The sequence below is a fragment of the Balaenoptera acutorostrata genome, chromosome 19 (assembly GCF_949987535.1).
Source record: "Balaenoptera acutorostrata chromosome 19, mBalAcu1.1, whole genome shotgun sequence".
Taxonomy (NCBI): Eukaryota; Metazoa; Chordata; class Mammalia; order Artiodactyla; family Balaenopteridae; genus Balaenoptera; species Balaenoptera acutorostrata.
Genome location: NC_080082.1, coordinates 4,367,079 through 4,377,942, shown reverse-complemented (window position 1 = coordinate 4,377,942; position 10,864 = coordinate 4,367,079). Strand labels below are relative to the sequence as shown.

Genomic DNA, 10,864 nt, shown 5'->3' with positions numbered 1-10,864 from the left:
CAACCTCGTGACATCTGTATTATTATTATAAGGGGGGTTTTAGTTTTTAATTTTTTGGCCGCTCTGCTCGGCGTGTGGGATCTTACTTCCCCGACCAGGGATGGAACCCGTGCCCCCTGCATTGGAATTGCAGAGTCTTAACCACTGGACTGCCAGGGAAGTCCCCAGTATTATTTTTTTTTAGCCTACAAATCAGTGAGTTTTAACTTATTGTAAAGTCTCTCCTCACTGGCCAGACTTGACGAGCTGGAGGCTTGAATGTGCTCACCGGTAGGGGAAGGGAAGGGTCATCTCTTAATGCACTGTATGATCCCATTTACAGGACCTTCTGGAACAGCCAAAGCTGGGGGAGGTGGGAGATAGGTGGGAGGTGAGGGAGGGCCCAGGGCTGACTGGGGAGGGGCATGAGGTGGTGGAAACATTCTACCTGTGATTGTGTTTGTGCGGTATAGACATTTGTTGGAACTGGTTGAGCTGGATTTGAAGTCGACCTCCTATAGGTTTGATTTTAAAACACCTCTGAGGCCCCCTGCTGGTGAGTTTGGGTCAGTGTGGGCGCCGCTAGTCAGTGGAAGGGGATCATGTGAGAACACGCGGATGCGCCTTCCTCTTTTGTGTTTCGGGGTACCTGGCCTTTCCCCTTCTCAGCTGAGGCGTCTTTCTGCCTCTGGGGGACCAGGGATGCTTCAGGAGCTCAGCATGAGAGAGGAGTCGGAGTCTAGCTTTTAGAGTTCTTACTGAGATCAGAGGCCTGAAAGTGGACACTGGTAAAGACAAAGGTTTTCTAAATCCCTTTAGCTCCCACTTATGCATCAAGAGCCAGGCCTGTTATCACCGAAAATTCTACAAATAACAAATGCTGGTGAGGGTGTGGAGAAAAAGGAACCCTCCTACACTGTTGGTGGGAATTTAAGTCGGTACAGCCACTGTGGAGAACAGTATGGAGGTTCCTTAAAAAACTGAAAATAGAGCTACCATATGATCCAGCAATCCCACTCCTGGGCATATATCCAGAAAAGGTGAAAACTCTAATTCAAAAAGATACGTGCGGGCTTCCCTGGCGGCTCAGTGGTTAAGAATCTGCCTGCCAATGCAGGGGACATGGGTTTGAGCCCTGGTCTGGGAAGGTCCCACATGCCGCGGAGCAACTAAGCCCCTGCGCCACAACTACTGAGCCTGCGTGCCACAACTACTGAAGCCCGTGCGCCTAGAGCCCATGCTCTGCAACAAGAGAAGCCACCACAATGAGAAGCCCGTGCACCGCACAAAGAGTAGCCCCCGCTCGCCACAACTAGAGAAGGCCCGCGTGCAGCCGCGAAGACCCAAGGCAGCCAAAAAAAAAAAAAAAAAGATACATGCACCCCAATGTTCATAGCAACACTATTTACAATAGCCAAGACATGGAAGCAACCTCAGTGTCCATCGACAGATGAATGGATAAAGGAGATGTACATATATACAATGGAATACTACTCAGCCATAAAAAAGAATGAAATAATGCCATTTGCAGCAACATGGATGGATCTAGAGATTATCATACAAAGTGAAGTAAGCCAGACAGAGACAAATAGCATATGATATCACTTATATGTAGCATCTAAAAAAAGTGATACAAATGAACTTATTTACAAAACAGAAACAGACTCAGACATAGAAAACAAATTATGGTAACCAAAGGGGAAAGGGTAGCGGGGAGGGATAAATTAGGAGCTTAGGGTTAGCAAAGACACACTACTATATATAAAATAAACAAGAAGGACCTACTGTATAGCACAGGGAACTATACTCAATATTTTTTAATAACCTATAATGGAAAAGAATCTGAAAAACAATATATATATGTATAACCGAATCACTTTGCTGTACACCTGAAACTAACACAACATTGTAAATCAACTGTACTGCAATTAAAAAAAAAACAAAAACACATTGAACTTGGCCTCCAAGCTGATTATCAGGCAGAGGGAGTACAATTCAGGGCTTCGTGAAAGGGGCATCCTTGCAACACAAGAAGGTGGGAAATCCTTCCTTCCCAGCTCCAGCCGGGTGAGGGGGGAATGAGAAAGAAATGGGGGTGGCGAAGTGCCCTGGGATGTCCCGCTGGGTGCCCCCCCTCCCGCCAGAGCTGAGGGAGGGAGGGAGATTGAGGGGGAGGCTGAAAGCAGAAGGACTCAGAGCCACCCCCAGTGCGACGTGGAGGGGAGACCACCGTGCACCGGGCCAGCTCCAACACGGGGCAGCGCCATGGGCCCAGGCTGCTGCAGTGGCCTGGTTAGGAGGAAGTGGCCAGAGCTGAGCCCAAGCTTGCTGTAGTGCATTGAAGGGGGGCTGCTAAAAAGCTGTGTCCACGCGCCAACCCCCAGAATGGCGAATGTGACCTCGTTTGGAGAAAGAGTCTGCAGATGTGATCAAGTGGTCATGTAGCAGATCTCAAGATGAGATCATCCTGGATCACCCAGGTGGGCCCTCAATGCAATGACCAGCGTCCCTCTGAGAAGAGGAGAGGCTGTGTGAGGACGGAGGCAGAGATTGGGGTGATGCAGCCACAGGAACGAATGCCTGAGCCCCCAGAAGCTGGAAAGGGCAGGAAGGATTTTCCCCAGACCCTTTGCCCACACCTTGATTTCAGACTTCTGGCTTCCAGAACTGCAAGAAAATGAATTCCTGTTGTCTTAAGCCCCCCAGTCTGTGGTCATTTGTTCTGGCAGCCCCAGGACACTAATCTTGGCTCCTGTGTCTCGTAAAAGGATCTGGGGGTTGGGTGGGTTCCCCTCCCCTCCCCTGGGAAAACCACAAAGACCGTAGACTTTCCTCCCACCCCAGGAGGCATCACAGGAAGGAGAGAGTCAGGGAAGCAGCCACCGTGAGAGGCCCTGGGTGGCGTGTCTCAGATTAGTGACCTGAGACTTTTCAAATGCGCAAAGGTGCTGTCAAGTGAGAGAAACTGGGATATTGCTTATTGTCAGGTCCAAGTACCACTTCCCACACCACCTCCAACCGCCCTGTTGTAGAACATAGACACACACCTCTGAGCACATGTGGTGTGAGCGTAGCCGTCTGTCCCACGGGGATGAGAAGTGCACAGAGGAGGAGGCCAGCGAGGGGAGACGCCGAGGATGCCCGGGGTCTCTGCCCACGGTCTCGGCCACGGTCACATCCAGTCTGGTCCGAGCTTCTGCAGGCGTCCTGGGGCTCCCGCAGTGGTGGAGGGTGGCTGCTGCCCGCGGGGATGAAGGCTGAGCCTGGCCCCTGTCCGATTTTTGCATCTGGAAAGTGTTACTTGATTGCTAGAAAAATAACCAGGCGAACCTGGGTCGTTTCCGGCAGAGAGGCCCTAAGGAGGCACCTTTGGAGCCAGATGACTCAGGGCTGAGCCGAGAGCTGTGTGGTCCGCGAGCCACGCTGCCTGGAAGCTGCTGCCTGCGCTGGCAGCTGACTCACCGTTGTTCCCCCTTTGAGGGGCAGCGCGGGAGCCTGCGGCCCAGCTTCGTGACTGCCCCGATGCCCTTTTGCAGTCACAGCGGATCACGGACCAGTGTTAGTGTCCTGTGGCTGCTGTAATAAGTGAACCAAACCTTAGAGACTTAAAACAGCATAAATCAACATAAACCTATGGTCTTGCAGGCCTGGAGGTCAGAAGACCAAAATGGGTCTCACTGGACTGCAGTCAGGGTGTTGCAGGACTGGTTCCCTCTGGAGGTTCCAGGAGAGAATCTGCTTCCTGGCCTTTCCCAGCTTCTAGAAGCGCCCGCATCCCTTGGCTCGTGGCCCCCTCTTCCATCCTCAGAGTGCCTCCCTCCAGCCTCTGCTTCTGCATCACACCTCCTTCTTCTCCGACTCTGACCCCCGCCTCCCTTTTCTTTTTTTTTCCCTGTTGAATTTTTCTATTTCTGTTCAGTAACAATACCATAAAAATAATACCTTGAGATTTTTATATAATTTTTTTCTTCCGTGAACACATGTATCCTCACAACACCCCTGTGAGGTAGGGCGAAATCAGGTACTATTTTTGCCAATTTCAGGAAGGGAAACTGAGGCACCCAGAGGTTAAATCACTTGCCTGGGACCCAAAGAACACCAGCAGAGTAAAGTCGGGGAAGTGGGAATGCCAGGGTGAATCACTGCTGAACTTAGAAACCAAAACATTTTCAAATGTGGGAAAATTTTGCACAGATTCCAGAAAACTAGAAATGAACTACTTCCCATTATTAAAGATTAGAATATTCGTTATTCTTTTAAAAGTGATATTAGAGGATTACTTCCTGAGTTTTCCATTCTTACATTGAGAAACAATAATAAGTACTAATCAGGAAGAGGAGCTATGACTTCACCATTAGCATAATCAAAATAAGATTCACCTATAAATAATTTGAAGTGACTGTTAAAAATAATAACACAAGGGCTTCCCTGGTGGCACAGTGGTTAAGAATCCGCCTGCCAATGCAGGGGACACGGGTTCGAGCCCTGGTCCGGGAAGATCCCACATGCCGCGGAGCAACTGAGCCCGTGCGCCACAACTACTGAGCCTGCGCTCTACAGCCCGTGAGCCACAACTACTGAAGCCCGTGCACCTAGAGCCCGTGCTCCGCAACAAGAGAAGCCACCGCGGTGAGAAGCCCGCGCACCGCAACGAAGAGTAGCCCCTGCTCGCTGCAACTAGAGAAAGCCGTGCACAGCAACAAAGAACCAAAGCAGCCAAAAATAAATAAATAAAATAAATAAATTAAAAAAAAAATAATAATAACACAAGTCATAGAAAACTGAACTAGCATCAAGGAACCTAATCATACTGTGAAGTAAAAAAAGCAAACAAAAAAATAAACAGATAAAAACGTATGGAAGATCTTCACTATCTGTAAAAAAAGGGAAGAGGAAGATGGGTGGATGGTAGGGGCAGAGTATCTCTGACAGACTAATTTGTCACATAGTGACACAGTTTTTCTTCAGTGAGAGACCAGACATGTTTTGCTCTGGCAGTGCTGCTGCTAAAAAGGCCAGAGGCTGCAACAGAGAGTCATAGATTGCTGTCTTCCCTAGATGCCGAGTGAGGTTTCTGGTGTTCCCAGCCCCCGTCAGCCTGTTGCCACATTCTGTTAAAGCTTGAATCCCCTTGGGAATTCCCATGATTGTTTGGACCGGACTCCATTGTAGACACATCTTGTCCATTTGGCATCGTTCCTGGTGGTGGTTCACCATGCTTTGCTGCCCTGAAGCTTCTCTTTGGGCAATCCAAGCTTGAGCCAGTGCAGCTCAGTCGATCTGGCTGGGGTCCTGCTGGTGCTGGAGTGACTGCATCCATTGTTGTTGACGCAAAGGGCCATTGCTGCCAAGGCCGTCCTCCTTGATCCCGCATCCTGACTTTTAAAGTATATCTGACTTTCTCAGAGGTTCACCTTCTGTTTAAAATTTCGGTTGATTCAGAACTACAGCTTGGAAGCATAGCAGCAAGATTACTTACGCCCCACTCTGGTTCCGGAACACCGTGTCGCCACCGTTCCTATAATACCCCACCTCCCTCTTATAAGGACGCTTGTGATCACACTGGACCCACAGGATAATTCAGGATGATGTCCTCATTTCCAGATCCTTAATCACATTAACAAAGTCCCTTTTACAATGTGTAGTGGGCTGACTGGTGTTCCCCCCAATTTCATCTCCACCCAGCCCTCAGAATGTGATCTTATTTGGAAATAGGGTCTTTGCACATGTAATCAAGTTGGGGTCCTACTGGATTCGGGTGGGTCCTCATCCAGTCACTGGTGTTTTCGTAAAAAGAGGGGAATCTGGACACAGACACACAGGGAAGATGGCCGTGTGACAATGGAGTCAGAGATGGGAGGGATGTAGAGCCTAGGAACCCCAACTTGCTGGCGACCAGTGGAAGCTGCCAGAGGCATGGAACCCATCGTCTCCCAGAGCCTTGGAGGGAGCAAGGCCCTCCTGACACCTGGATTTTGGACTTCTGGCCTCCGGAACTGTGAGAGCATAAGTTTCTGTTGTTTCAAGCCTCCCCATTTTTGGTCCTTTGTAGTAGCCCTAGGAGACTCATGCATCATATAAAGCAGCCTTCACGGGCTTCAGGGATCAAGATGTGCACATCTTAGGGGGCCATTATTCAGCCTTTCACAGAGCCTTAGAGGTGAGGAGAAACCTCCATGCTGGGGAGGAGCTGGGTTGCTGGAGACTGCAGTTAACCCAGGTATGAAGTCTAGGTTTGCTACCATGGGCTTTAGCGCAAGTGACGCCATTTCGGGCCTGCGGTTTTCTTTTTAACAGACTTCAACATGCAGATCTGGGGGGACAGGGTACACAGTTCAGCCTATAAGAGAAATACAAAATATTCCCTGGGATATTTCACTGGAAAGTTGGCTGTTTGGAGGGGAAATGTATGGCTTTCAGAACATTCTATCCTTGAACAGGTTACATGGCGTGGTCTGTTTTGGTCAGCCTTTGCCACGTAACAAAGCATCCCAAATCATAGGGGCTTCAAACAATGCAGTGTATTATTCTCAGGTTCTGTGGGGTGGTCCTTCTGTGGTGTCACTGCTGGGGACTGACAGCTTGGCTAGGGCTGAGGGTCCAAGGCCGCTCACTCATGTGCCTGGCAGTTGGGGCTGGCTGTCAGCTCAGGTACTGGGGTCCCCCGCGCCCCCTACTCCCCATCCTCTCATCTTCCAGTGGGCTAGACTGGGCTTCTTTATAGCACAGTTGTCTCTGGGTCTGAGGGAGTGACAGCAGAAGCTGCAGACCCTGTGGGTCCCAAGCTTGGAGCAGGTGCCCCATCACTTCCACCGTAATCTACTGTTCAAAGTAAACCACACAGCCAAGCCAGGTATAAGGGCGGAAGAATAGCCTCCACCTGGTAAGGAGCTGAGGGGCAGAGTCACAGCGGGGCGAGGACACGGGGAGGCGGGGGTCACTGGGAGCCGTCATGGTAACGATGGACCACGTGGTCATGACTCTCCTGAGGAGACGATTCCAGCTTTGGCTTGGGTTGAAAGCAACACCCAGTGAGCAACAGACCCAGGTCATTCAACTGACGATTGGGAACACATGCGCGCAGGGAGAGGCCATTCTTACAATTGTCCCCGGGTCAGAGACCCGCTAGGACTTGCACATCTGCACGAATCCACTGACTCACCACAGCCTGCCAGGGACTCCAGAAGTCTGTCTTCCATTAGGGCCAGTATTTAATAGGAACACAGAGGCCACACCATCATTTGAAAATAAGAATCTCAATTTATCTCAGTTTAGGCAAGAAGGAAGACAGAGCCCTGTCACGTTCTTTTCAATAGATCACGGGGTATTAATGACTTCGGTTGTTGCCATTGTCGAGTGCTTTCTTGGGAGTCAGAGATGATTCTGTTACAGTCAGCAAACGTTTGGTGACCGCCTTCTGTGTGCCTGGCCCTGTGCTGTAAAAGCAAGGAGCGGATTGACCCTTCCTGTTCCTGTTACCTATTGCTGCTGTACAAGAAACCAAACCGCCAAACTTAACCACCTCAGAACAACACCAATCATTGATTTTGCTCGTGCATCAGCCGGGTCTGGAGGACCCGCACTTGCAACTGCACGTTGGTGCTGGCTGCCGGCTCTCCTCCCCGGGGCAGCTTGGGCTTCCTCCCGGCATGGCGGTGGGCTTCCAAGTACAAGCGTCCCATGAGGAAGAAGTGGAAGCTACCAGCTTCTTAAGGCCTGGTACAGCATTACTTCTGCCACATTCTTGGTCACACAGTTCAGAGTCAAGGTAATAGTGTCCTTCCAAAACTCATGTCCACTGGAACCTCAGAATCGGGCCTCGTTCGGAAAAGGGGTCTTTGCAGATGTAATACGATGAGGTCATGCTGAACTAGTGTGGCCCTAATACACCGTGACTAGTGTCCTTATACGGAGAGGAGGGGACACGGCAGATCGGAAGCTGGAGGAGGAGAGCAAGGATCCTCCCCTCCAGGTGCCAGAGGGAGCCTGGCCCTGCGACACCTCGATTTCACACTCTGGCCTCGGATAGTGTGAGAGAACAAACTTCTGTTGTTTTGAGGCGCCCAGTTTGTGGTCGTTTGTTCTGGCACACCTGTGACGCAGATACGCTCATTTACCCTGCTTTTCAAACTCTGACTGCTGACTCCACTTATTTGATAGTTTTCTGGGGTGGGGGAGATTAGGGAGTGTGTCCCATAGGCGATAGTGCTTGGGAGGGACGGTATTTATAGAAACAGGAGTGGCAGGACTTCCCTGGTTAAGAATCCAATGCAGGGGACACGGGTTCGAGCCCTGGTATGGGAAGATCCCACATGCCGCAGAGCAACTAAGCTCATGTGCCACAACTACCGAGCCTGCGCCCTAGAGCCCGCGAGCCACAACTATTGAGCCCACGTGCCACAACTACTGAGCCTGCGCCTCTAGAGCCCGTGCTCCATAGCAAGAGAAGCCACCGCAATGAGAAGCCCGTGCACCGCAACAAAGAGTAGCCCCCTCTCACTGCAACTAGAGAAAGCCTGCGCACAGCAACGAAGACCCAACACAGCCAAAAATAAATAAATATATTACAAAAAAAGAAACAGGAGTGTTGACGACTCAGAGGACATGGATGAGAGGGACGATACTGAGAACTCTCGACAATTAACTCGTTACTACAGCAGCTCTGTAAAGTGGGTCTGTTACTATTCCCATCTCACAGATGGAGAGACTGAGGGATGGGGAAGTCAAAGCACTTGCCCAGGGTCTCAAGCCAGGAGGGATGGAGCTTGGATTCAAGGTCCAGCAGGAGATCTAGAGGCTCAGGGCCCCTCCCTAGCAGGAGGGTGCAGTGCTGTGATTCCCTTGCTGGGGGCTGGAGGGGAGACCAGTTTTCATTCTGTTCATCCCTCACTTCCCTGGCTGGTGTGCAGGGGTCCAGCTCACATAAGGACCGAGCACACACGCTGGGGGATGCCGTTCGTGAGAGAACAGGCAGCATTGGGTTGCTTGGCTTCCCCCGAGGCTGACAGAAAGGTTTAGAATCTTCCGGAAATGCCACACCCTGGGTGTGAAACCCAGGGCCCAGCCTCCTCTGGAAAAGCCTGATTGTCATCTGGGGAGAAAGCAATCACCGTTGTAGCGTTTGCCAAAAGAGCCGCGTTTCCTGAGGCGTTCCCAGCCACGGTCATCGGTGTTCTCTGGCTCTTCTCCTTGGATATTGGAGAGAAGAGAGGGGGGCAGAAACCCTGATGATGGCGGGAACCCAGGCGTGTTTCAGGTTAATGATTTCAAAGCAGCGTGAGCAATGAGTCTCATGAAATTGCGAAAGGTAGTCTTTCCGTTTTCGTAAAGATATAATCATACTTCCATTTTGTTGTTTGCCTCTGAGAATGAAGAGGTTCCAGACGGATGATTCAAAAGAGAGAAAACAGGGACTTCCCTGGAGATCCAGTGGTTAAGATTCTGCACTTCCACTGCAGGGGGCACAGGTTCGATCCCTGGTCTGGGAACTAAGATCCCGCATGCCGCGCAGTGCGGCCCCCCAAAAAAAGACCCAACCAACCAAACAAACAAACAAACAAGAGAAAACAAAGAAACAATAACAGCAAAAAATAAACTCCCTTGTTCTAACGTTAGATTTATTATCACTTTTAAACTAAAGACGTTATCAGGATTGGCTATTGGGGAGGAACAAAAACCCCACCCTCCTCCCCACCTGAATAGGGATAGAAGTTTCTTTCTCTTTTATATAAAAGAAGACTGATGTAGGTAGTAGAACTGATATAGAGACCTATATCAGTCATGGACCCGAGTGCCACCATTTATGGCTCTGTTCCCAAGGTACCTCATGGTCCAAAGTGGCTGCTGCACTCCAGCCATCATACCCATATTCTAGGCAGGAAGGAAGAAGGAGAACCACGAAGGGCAAACCTCCCCCTCCCTTTAGAGAGACTTCCTTGAAGCCACACAAAACTATTCCACTCACTCCTCTTTGACTTAGATGAAGTTCTACAGAAAGGAGAAGGTGCAAGTCTGGCTGAGAAGTATCATTTTTTAGCTGAGTGACAGTGCACTCGATTAGAAATCAAGAATCTTCCTATTTTTAAGGAAGAAAAGAGAGGAGCTATCTGGAGGCAACTTGAGCATTCTGTGTCGCTGCTGGGGAATTTTGTGGTTAAAGGGATCTAGCACTGAGATGGAGCATTGGGAAGCTGGCAATATTGTCCCAGGATGGCCACAAACTGTGTCACCCTGGGTGTTGATGATTTGGCAAACTTACCACTTTTCATAAGCTTTTCCTTGGTTGAGGAGGAAGGATTCATGAGTGTTCCAGGATAATTGTTTATACTTCAAAACCATTAAAGTGTTTCCATCCCAAATCCTGTAAAGAAAAGCTCCCTGAATGTTCCAGTACTTTCTAACCAAAGAATTCCCAAAGCACTCAGTAGATGATGAGCTTGGGTTCCTAGTTCCCTCTTGTGGGCTCGGGGTTCACCCAGCACCCAGGTGCCCAGAGAGAAAGGGAGCTGTTTGGGGGGCTGTGGCTGACTGTCCTCTTTGGTGCCAGGAGCTCCCCCCGAGACATCCATTCCAGCTCCCCTGGCCCCAGGCCGTCCTCCCCATGGCTGCCTCATGATCTGCCCCAGATGGAAGTCTGCCTTTTCGGGGCTCCTAATTCTCTTCCCCCATGTTCACATCTACATTGCTTAGCAGGCTCACTCAGGCTCCTACCCCCAGCCTCGCCTCCCCAGTATGGTCCCTGTGTCTCCTGTTCATCCTTCTAGGGCCATCTCTCTGTCCAGCCCCCCTGCCTTGGATCCACCCTCAGTCGGATCAACAGCTCGGGCTGCCCTGGCCACTGGGTGAACATGTGAGCCAGGTCCTGTTCCCTGGCCACAGGCTTGTG

General features: G+C 50.4%; 1 pseudogene; it reads right to left on the bottom strand.

Annotated features, from left to right (window-relative positions):
• Positions 1 to 5,014: 5,014 nt before the first annotated feature.
• On the bottom strand, positions 5,015 to 5,353 carry LOC114236510 (arginine/serine-rich protein PNISR-like; annotated as a pseudogene).
• Between the last annotated feature and the right edge of the window lie 5,511 nt (positions 5,354 to 10,864).